Consider the following 9,936-nt stretch of genomic DNA (forward strand, 5'->3'; position numbering starts at 1 on the left):
CAACTGGCTGTTCCCACCTATTCCCCAGTCTGGATCAGTGGCTGATTTGGTGCCATTCAACAATAACATTCTTGTGGGGGACAGCGATGACTGTCAATCAGGGATCCCATAGAGTATGCAGTGATGTCACAACATTATATAACCAGTCATCTCTGTGTATTTATCAGTGTTGTCAAGAGCAAATTTGTCCTGGCTCCTACCCAGTCTGTGACAACAGAGACTCTCACTTGAGAGTAAGGAAGAATTCTGTATTGAAACAAAGATGACTTGCAGGCTCCACAGCAGGCAAGGAGTCACAGCAGCTGCTGCTATGCTCAGGCTAGAAGACAGCAAAGGTGAGGCATTCTGGGCTGGGAGCAGTAGTCCAATGAGGCCAAGATCAGGGCAAGGAGTGCAGAATTGCAAAGAAGCAGCAGAGTTGCCCCAAAAGGTTGGCATGCCCACCAGCCAAGCTTTTAAAGGCAGGGCATGGCACACTTACGCATGAAAGTCTCATGCCTGGAAGAAGACATTCTCCTTTCCTTTCCTCCCCCACAACAAACACTCTGTGAGGTGAGTGGGGCTGAGAGACTTCAGGGAAGTGTGACTGGCCCAAGGTCACCCAGCAGCTGCAGGTGGAGGAGCGGAAACACGAACCCGGTTCCCCAGATTACGAGACTACCACTCTTAACCACTACACCACACTGGCTCTCACACTGACCTTAACCATGATCCTGGGTGCAGATGACATGCTGGCATGAAGGATGCATCTGTCCCTACCGATGGAATATTGCTAGGCCATGGGTCACCATGCTGTCCCCTCCCTTTCTGACTACTGTTCCTACCCACCTAGTGGTAGGCTGACATCCTCCTTGAATTCTATTGCTGTGCTCTCCCTGAGAGGGAAAATGGGAGTCTGGCTTCCCTGGCTGTGTCAGCCACCACCCTAGCCTCTGTTCCCTGGTCTCAGTGCTCCTGTTCCTCTTCCTCATCCATCTCATGCTGCCACTTGACTCCAAAGTCCGGCAACACCCCAAGACGTACTACGCAATTGAGTCACTTGTGTTATTATTCTCCCTCTGAAAAGGACAGTGGTACCTCAGGTTAAGTACTTAATTCGTTCTGGAGGTCTGCTCTTAACCTGAAACTGTTCTTAACCACTTTAGCTAATGGAGCCTCCTGCTGCTGCTGCGCCGCTGGAGCACGATTTCTGTTCTCATCCTGAAGCAAAGTTCTTAACCCGAGGTAATATTTCGGGGTTAGCGGAGCCTGTAACCTGAAGCGTATGTAACCCGAGGTACCACTGTATCCACATTGCTCAAGCAACCAAGCCAACAATTCACTTCTTGAAGCACTGCAGAGGTTTCATTGTACACTTTTGCTGTTGTTGGCAGAAGGCAATGGGCCCAAGCAGAGAGTGTGAAGCTGTTTACCTTTCCTTTCTCTAACTTCTGTTCTCAGTACAGATTCAGACACAGCCTTGCATTGAACATAGTGCTGAGGCAAACCATGATGCAGTGGGAATGGGTAACTGAGCTGCCTCCTGATGGGAGATTACAGACACTTTGTTCTCCCCAGGCCTTTTGGCTTTGTGCAGCAGTTAAGCCTAGGTTCAGTGTGTCATCTAGAATCATAGAATCATAGAGTTGGAAGAGACCACAAGGGCCATCGAGTCCAACCCCCTGCCAAGCAGGAAACACCATCAGAGCACTCCTGACATATGGTTGTCAAGCCTCTGCTTAAAGACCTCCAAAGAAGGAGACTCCACCACGCTCCTTGGCAGCAAATTCCACTGTCAAACAGCTCTTACTGTCAGGAAGTTCTTCCTAATGTTTAGGTGGAAACTTCTTTCTTGTAGTTTGGATCCATTGCTCCGTGTCCGCTTCTCTGGAGCAGCAGAAAACAACCTTTCTCCCTCCTCTATGTGACATCCTTTTATATATTTGAACCTGGCTATCATATCACCCCTTAACCTCCTCTTCTCCAGGCTAAACATGCCCAGCTCCCTTAGCCGTTCCTCATAAGGCATCATTTCCAGGCCTTTGACCATTTTGGTTGCCCTCTGAAGGTCTGAAGATCTGAAGGTCTCCCCTCCTTAACCACGAGCTGTAAAAACAGGACTAACCTTGACTATGTGCTTAAGGAGGAGAGACCTTAACCATGATCCTGGGTGCAGATGGCATGCTAAGCCATATCTTGACTTAGCTGCCATGCTGTGCTAAGCTAAAAAGTCCAGGGAGGAGCAAAGTTAAGGTCTCTCCCCCTTAACTATGGTCTGTAGCCAAGGTTTGTCCTATGGTTAAAGCTCATGGTCAATAAGGCAAGACCTTGCTACTACAACTAATCCAGAATATGGCAGCTGGGCTGATGACTGGGGGAGGATCTTCACTGGCTGCCAGTACGATTCTGAGCACAATTCAAAGTGTTGGTGCTGACCTTTAAAGCCCTAAGTGGCCTCAGCCCAGCATACCTGAAGAAGCATCTCCACCCCCATAGCTCAGCTCGGACACTGAGGTCCTCCTCTGAGGGTCTTCTGGCAGTTCCCTCACTGCAAAAAGTGAAGCTACAAGGGAACAGGCAGAGGGCCTTATTGGTAGTGGCGCCCGCTCTGTGGAACTCCCTCCCTTCAGATGTCAAGGAGATAAAGAAGCACAACTTTTAGAAGACATCTGAAGGCAGCCCTTTATCGCAAGGTTTTTAATGCTTGATGTCTTTAGTATGTTTTTAGATATGCTGTGAGCCACCCAGAGTGGCTGGGGAAACCCAGCCAGATGGGCGGGGTAAAAATAAGAAAGCAACAACAACAACAACGATGATGATGCATGGAAGGGGGGGAAGGGAGGGAGGGAGAGGCCCCCAAATTCTTGGTTGCATTTAATATGAGTGCTGGCTCTACTGATCTCACCAGCATTCTTGCCTTGGCATTTGGCTGAGCTACTGTAGACTCCTGCCACTTTAGTGGGAGCGAACTATCCTTTGGGCTAGTCTATTGTGAGCTGAATCCTGGTGAGAAAGGTGGAGGCTCTTAGATCCCCAGATAAGTTGGTCTTCCTTGTGGCTGCCAGATGATGCTAGAAGAGCAAAAGGGCTCCTGACTACCCCATGTGCACCCAACATCCTTCATCAAGTTCAATCCAAGCAACGGGATATTACAGTTTGAATTACTTTCACTAATGTGCGGAAGGGAGGTCTGGATGGGAATTTGACACGGGTCTTCCATTCTTCATAATGGTCCAGCAAGCCACATGTGTCCACAAGGGACAAAGAGCTTAGGAAAGGTCCACCAGGGCTCTTCTGAGCTGCCACGCACAATCCTTTCATGGGCAGAATGGATCGTGTCCATTTTTCTTCCCAACCAGCACCAGGTATATGTGCCCAAGCAATGTAACTTACTCAGCATTTGGTGTCTGGAGATGTGTGAACTGACTCTCTCTCTCTCTTGCACTTGAGCAGGCATTGAAAGTTCTGTCTATGATGATTAATTTGTAATGGCTCATTCACACCAGTTGATGCTACAAAACAAATGCTGAGCATGCATGCTGGAAGTCTCTTAAGCATCCTCAATTCTAATATAGGTATCTGCTTAAACAAGCAGCTTTGATAGAGGAGCTGCTAGGTGCACATGTCTCTGTTGTTTAGGAAGGGCCTGATGTGTGTATGTAGGAAGCTGCCTTGTTCCCAAGGACTGTCTAGCTCAGCACATCTTTTGACTCTGACAAGTGGAGCTTTCCTGGGAATTCTGGTAGGCCTTTCCTTTTTTCTTTCCTTTTTTTTTAAAAAAAATAATATTCTTTATTGATTAAAAAATTTGCATGTCTATACAAACATTACGTACAGTGTCTTAACAGGTATAAAAAAGAAAATGATATAAAATAGAAAATTTATAAAGAAAGAAAAAATAAAAATAAAGAAGTAACAAATGTAAGAAACAAAGAAATAAAAAGATAGTTATTTATATAGTAAAAGTACTCTTTTTTACACAGGTATATCATTTCTTTCTGCTTTGTATACATTCCTTTGATCTTTTTCTTTACAAATATCACTCAATTTCTGCTAATATGGAGTTATTTGTACAATAAAGTTTTACATAATTCTTAAATATTATCCATTCTCTATTTGTTTTTTGTTTCGATATTCCTCTAACTGATCCCGTCAGTTTTGCTAATTGTAGATATTCTAACATGAGTATCTGCCAATCTGTAATCTCTGGGAGCGTTTCATTTTTCCAATTCCTTGCTACAAGGGTTCTAGCTGCTGTTATACCATACATAAACAATGATCTTGTTTCTTTTCCTATCACCTACTATCTGATGCTTTGAGCTGAAGATGCCAGGGACTGATCCTGACACTTTGGGCATGCAAAGCTATAACCTGCCCCCCATGACCCATTGAATTATGGTGCAGGGAAGAAAAGGTGTGTCTAGTTCAGGCGACAGTTGTCAGAGTCATTCGGAGCAAACAGCCAGCACTTGGGAAAGTGTTTCATGTCCAGTACATTTTGCCACCCATTCTGATTTCTATTCCCCACCCCTAGAAATTGGCAGATTTTTGTCATTTCATTCTGGCTGGCCTTTGGCTTAGAATCAACCTGATCCCCTTCCCCTCTTTCTTTTTTCTGGAATTTTTATTTGGGGACTTCCCTGGCTTTTTTCTGGCCCACGTAGGATCAGTCTGGATAGTTGGCCTTGGTGAAGATTTAATGTTTTCATCCCCTAAAAGTTTTTGATTTGAGTTTCTACTGAAATGAGGCTGCATTTTAATGTTGTGTTTTCATCTTGTTTTTAAGTTGTATTTTAATCAATTGTTTTTATACCTGGTGTTAGCCACCCTGAACCCAGTCTTGGTTGGGGAGGGCGGGGTATAAATAAAATCATCATCATCATCAATCATCATCATCATCATCTCATCCCCTCCCCCAATTTCTCAGCTGATAACATTTAACCTTATTTTAGATAATTCTCTTGATTTTCAGGCTTCTCTTTTGTTTTGAAGGACTAATACTGTGTTTGGTCCCTGGATGTCACCATTTCTAGAATCTCAATTTTCTTGATAGAACTGATGCTGTGTTCTGTAATCATTAGGTTCTGTCACAAGTTCCTGCTGTTCACTGCTAGTGTATTTTATCCATTTGGGTCAAAGCTGTCTTCTGACCAAGGAAAAGGGACTGCAGAGGGAATATACCATCATACTGGTAGCAAAAGTCAGAAGCTGTGGGCATTCAAGCCCTTCTTGACATCTACTGACACCATGGTTGCTTAAAGTAGGTCCTTGGGCAGTTTAAGTTTCCAAACCCTGGCTGGCCAATGGCTCTCCTCAACAGGAAGGTCAATAAGAACATGGGAGGAGCTGGATCAGGCCCTTGGTTGATGTAGTCCACACAGTGTCCAATCAGATGCCTATAGGAATCTCACAAGCAGAACCTTGCTGTCTGCAGAAATAGATGCAGGGCATAGCTATCATTGCTTCTGGCCAGCGATAGTGCTTTCCTCTCTGAATTTGTCTGATTATGTTGCAAAGCATCAATCAAGGAGGCTGAGAAGAATGGTGGATTTCCTGTAAAATAAGCTATCCTTTTCCTGGGTTTCATGTGGAGTGCTGGGACTTTCCATAATTGATGATTTCTTCTTCTGGTCTGATGTGCACCTTCATCTCATCCAGCTGTTCCATGGTAGAAACCAAATGGCAGAGCAAATCTGTTTGGATGGACTACATCTGCTGTATAAATATATAATGATACATCTCTAAAGGCACTTTCCAGGCACCCAAATAATTGTGACATTTAGGTTGTGGGCAGAATTTAAACTGGGCCTGTTTTTGGTTGGTTGGCTTTTAAAGTTAAAAATAGTGTGTGCTCAAGGTACAAAGCCTAGTGTATGAAGTTTCCTCCAAACATCAGGTTGATTTATTCAGTGTCTCCCTGGGAAGGAACCAACAGCTTCCAGGTTACTGGAAAACAAAGGAAGCTGTAGGAAGGATCTGGCAACCCGTGGTCCTGAGGCTTATTGACATACAAATATTTGCATGGCAAAGAAGCATAGCAACATTGTGTGCTGCCTACTCAGACCTAACAGAATGCAAAGTGCTAATGTGTAATTATCAACCTAAACCCACAAACAGAATTATGCATGTGTGGCTGGAGCTCATAGACTTGAACGGCGAACTGCTTGGTTGAAACTGAGATGTAGCCTTATGAACTGTACGTCACGAGCCCCACAGCTGGAGATCCTGGGCCACAGGGAGGTTAGGCTATTGCCAGGGCTTTTTCAGATGTGGCCCCGATCTGGTGGAACGCTCTGTCACAAGAGACTAGGGCCCTGCGGGACTTGACATCTTTCCACAGGGCCTGCAAGACAGAGCTGTTCCACCAGGCCTTTGGCCAAGGCACAGTCTGACCCCCCTCCTTCTGTAATCCTCACAGAACTCTAGCCCAGTGGTTGCCATTGATTTGATTCTGAATTGATTCTAGAATGTATTTTAATTAATTGACTGTGTGATTTTATGTACACTGTGTTATTTTCACCTGTTGTTAGCCTCTCTGAGCCTCGTGTTGGCCCAGGAGGGTGGGATACAAATGTATTATTACTATTATTACTATTACTATCATCATCATCATCATCATTATTATTATTATTATTATTATTAATTGTGGGAACCTGGGCTGAAGGAGAGGGGTGGATCTCCCCTTTCCATCCAACTTCTGGCTCACAGCCTATGAATCAAGATTCTCATGATTATGTATTTTCTCAATACAGTCATACCTCGGGTTACAGACGCTTCAGGTTGCGTATTTTCAGGTTGCGCACTGTGCCAAACCTGGAAGTACCAGATCGGGTTACTTCTTGGTTTTGGCACTCGGTGCTGGTCCCGGGGGGAAGGTTACTGTTGGCGTAGTCAAAGTCCGGTCCTGGGTCACTAGCCTGGAAACAGTTCACAAGGAGCGGGGCGAGGTCCGAAGCCGGAAGCCGGACGGGGACAGGAACACTGGAGGGTCAGGTCTGGGTCCAGGCAGGAACAGGTACTCAACAATGACGTTGCTCCCGCAACCTGGCTGGCTGACTGGCCTTTATCTTCTCTGAGGCCAGGGGTGGTCCCGGCCCCCAGGAGACCCGCCTCTCCTGGCCTTAAGGTGAGCACTCCTCCTGGGAGAAACCAGTTCCCTTCGCCTCTCTGTCCTAAGCCTCTGCAGTCCAGGAGAGGCTGAAGGGTTACTGGGCCGAGGGGGAGACTCACCTGTAGGCACTGAGTCCTCAACCACCTCTGGGGCCAGAATGGATTCACCTGGTGCCTGCTCTTGAGGATCCGGCACAGGTGCAGGCGCTTCAGAATCAAGGCCCTGCCCCAGTTCAGCCGGCCCTGGAAGCGGGGATTCCTGTGCAGGCTGGGATTCCTCCGGTTCAGCCTCTGAATCAGATTCCCAGGCCATCACACAGAAGTGCTAAATCACGCTTTGCACGTGTGCAGAAGAGACAAATTGTGACCTGCGTGTGCACAGATGTGACACTGCGGGTTGCGTATGTTGCGGGTTGCGAACGTGCTTCCTGCACGGATCACGTTCGTAACCTGAGGGTCCACTGTACCTATGATGACCTCTTTGCTTGGTGCTGATTCTTCTCTCTTTTTATTCCTGATTTGTGTTACGCAAATCTATTTCCTGGACATTCCTCGAAGACTTCCTTCCACAATTCACTGCACTTCAAACTTCCTTCCTTCTTTTTCTTTGAAGCAGAGTATGTGAAACAGAGAGAAAGATATGCTTCGGGTAAATCCTTTCACTAGAGATAAGCATATGCAGTACCTTGCCTCCAAGAAAACCAAACTTCACAGTAGCCTAACAGGTGATTTGAACTGTGAATCTCCCTTGCTTTCTTATCTACCCAAGGATCCCAGGAAACACTCCCTGGTATTCAAATTATGCAGATGAAATTTCTGCTCCTGGTATTGAGCTACAGCCGCACTACCTGTTGAATGGTTCCATGAAAGGCTCAAAGAGACCTTTGCCTTTGCTTGCAGTTACTGTAGGCTTGTCTGCATGAGTATCACCAGCTGGTTTTCTGTGAGAGTCCCTTTTTGAAGGTCACCTTCTCTCTAACAGGGGACATACTTGGGCCTGATAGGAATATTAGGGAGGTGTCTTCATTGCAGCATTTTTTTATGCCTGCTAAAACCTTTTTTTCTCTTTAGGCAAGAGTAGTTTTATTGTAGATTTGTTTTTAAAACAGTTCTTTCACCTCCATATTTTGATATTGTTTAATGTGCAGCAAAAAAGGAAAAATAGTGGGCAAATGGGTGTGTCAGGGGACTGCCATTGGAACAGGGGAGGGAGGCAGGGGGGCCGTTGGGATACAGAGAGCCTCCGAAACTCCTGAGGAGCAGTTCCTCTTCTGGTGGTGAGAAAAGCCACACCTCCAGTGAGGAAGAGAGGGAAGGGGCCAGCCAAGTGAGGAAAGGGCTGGAGGATGCTGCTGAGACCCCCAGTGCCTCACCTAGCCAGGCTGGCCAGGAGGGACGCATGGCCCTTCCCTTGCCCAGCTTGCACAGAGGGGTGAAACGCAAGGAGGGGAGGAGGAGGCTTGGGGTGCCGAAGTTCTTATGTTGGGGGAGAAGCCGGAAGGGGCCACTCCCAGATTCTGCAAGTGACTGAAGACAGACATGAACTTTGTGGATCTGCACTGTAAATAGTTCGCACAATAAAAACCTGTAAAAGCCAGGTCGGAGTCCTGCCTGGTTACTCTGTGATAGGAATTTTATGGTCTTAGATATATGGCAACATTCATAACCACACGTACATAGATCAGCACAGGAAAGCCAACCTGGAACCATTTTGATTCCTAAACTGAGCAAATGTTTCTCTGCATGGTCAAAATGGAAAAGCCTCCCCATTGTCTCTGCCTTCACAAATCCTGTCTTAATCTGTGTTTGAATAAGGGTGTGAGCCTTATCATTACAAGACTGCCCAGGCTCCCCAAGAAATCCAATCAAGTAACCTGTCAGACAGGAAATAAACAAAGCGACAGGAGAAAACAACATGCAAATGTTCTGTTTTAGACCGCCTTATCTGAGGGGTGGTCTTAGGTTACACCCCTTTTGTGATGAATGCATAATGTTTCTGGGGGTGGTCTTGATCTAGAGGATGGGAATTTCAAAAGTCTTTATAAGGCCTTGCACAGCAATTTTGGGGGTCCTCTTCCTCTCCTGTGTGAGAGGGGAGCACCCTGTTGCAACAGATCAATAAAGATCAAGCTTACTAGCTGCTTTGCTTCTCAATATTCTCTGGTTGGCCTCTGTTATTTTCTCCTACCAATAGGGAACCTATGTAAGGACTCTATATGGGCTCTTGGATACCCCATAAGGGAAAAGGGCATATTTTTATTTACAACAACTCACGAGCAACCACAACCAGCAGCTGACAGGGGGCAGGAGCAGAAAGCAAGGGGTCAGATAAAAAGTTTAGTGCCCAATTCATTTTGGACCTCTCAGGCCCTTCAGCAGGGAGTTTCAGATACAGAAATTCAATCTTTAGTTATACAATCTCCACTGATAGAAGTAGGAAAGTGGGACAGTGTAATAGAAGACTGAACTTCTGTTTCTGAATCTCCCAGTGCGGGGCTTTTTCAGATCTTGAGTTCTCCTCATTTAAACATCAGTTTGAGAATTTTCCTTTTTTAAAAAAAATGTTCCCATGAAGATTGATTAGCTGCGTGGCATGGATTTTTCAGACTATACATATTTTTGTATCAAATTTTGCCTAACGAACACATTTTTGCAAAGCAGCTTTATGTCATGTAATGCATTCTTGCATGATATTTTCACTAATGTGTGAATTTATATGTACCACTTTACCCTAATATAAGCATATATATTTTTACACATTACATGCCTGGAGAATTGCATTTCAAAATGCAGAAAAGTATCAATTTCAAACGACGGCTGTGTTTCAGTTTGTTTATTGGTTCAGAA

This window comes from Podarcis melisellensis, assembly GCF_964234715.1.
Source record: "Podarcis melisellensis genome assembly, chromosome: 7".
NCBI classification, from domain to species: Eukaryota; Metazoa; Chordata; class Lepidosauria; order Squamata; family Lacertidae; genus Podarcis; species Podarcis melisellensis.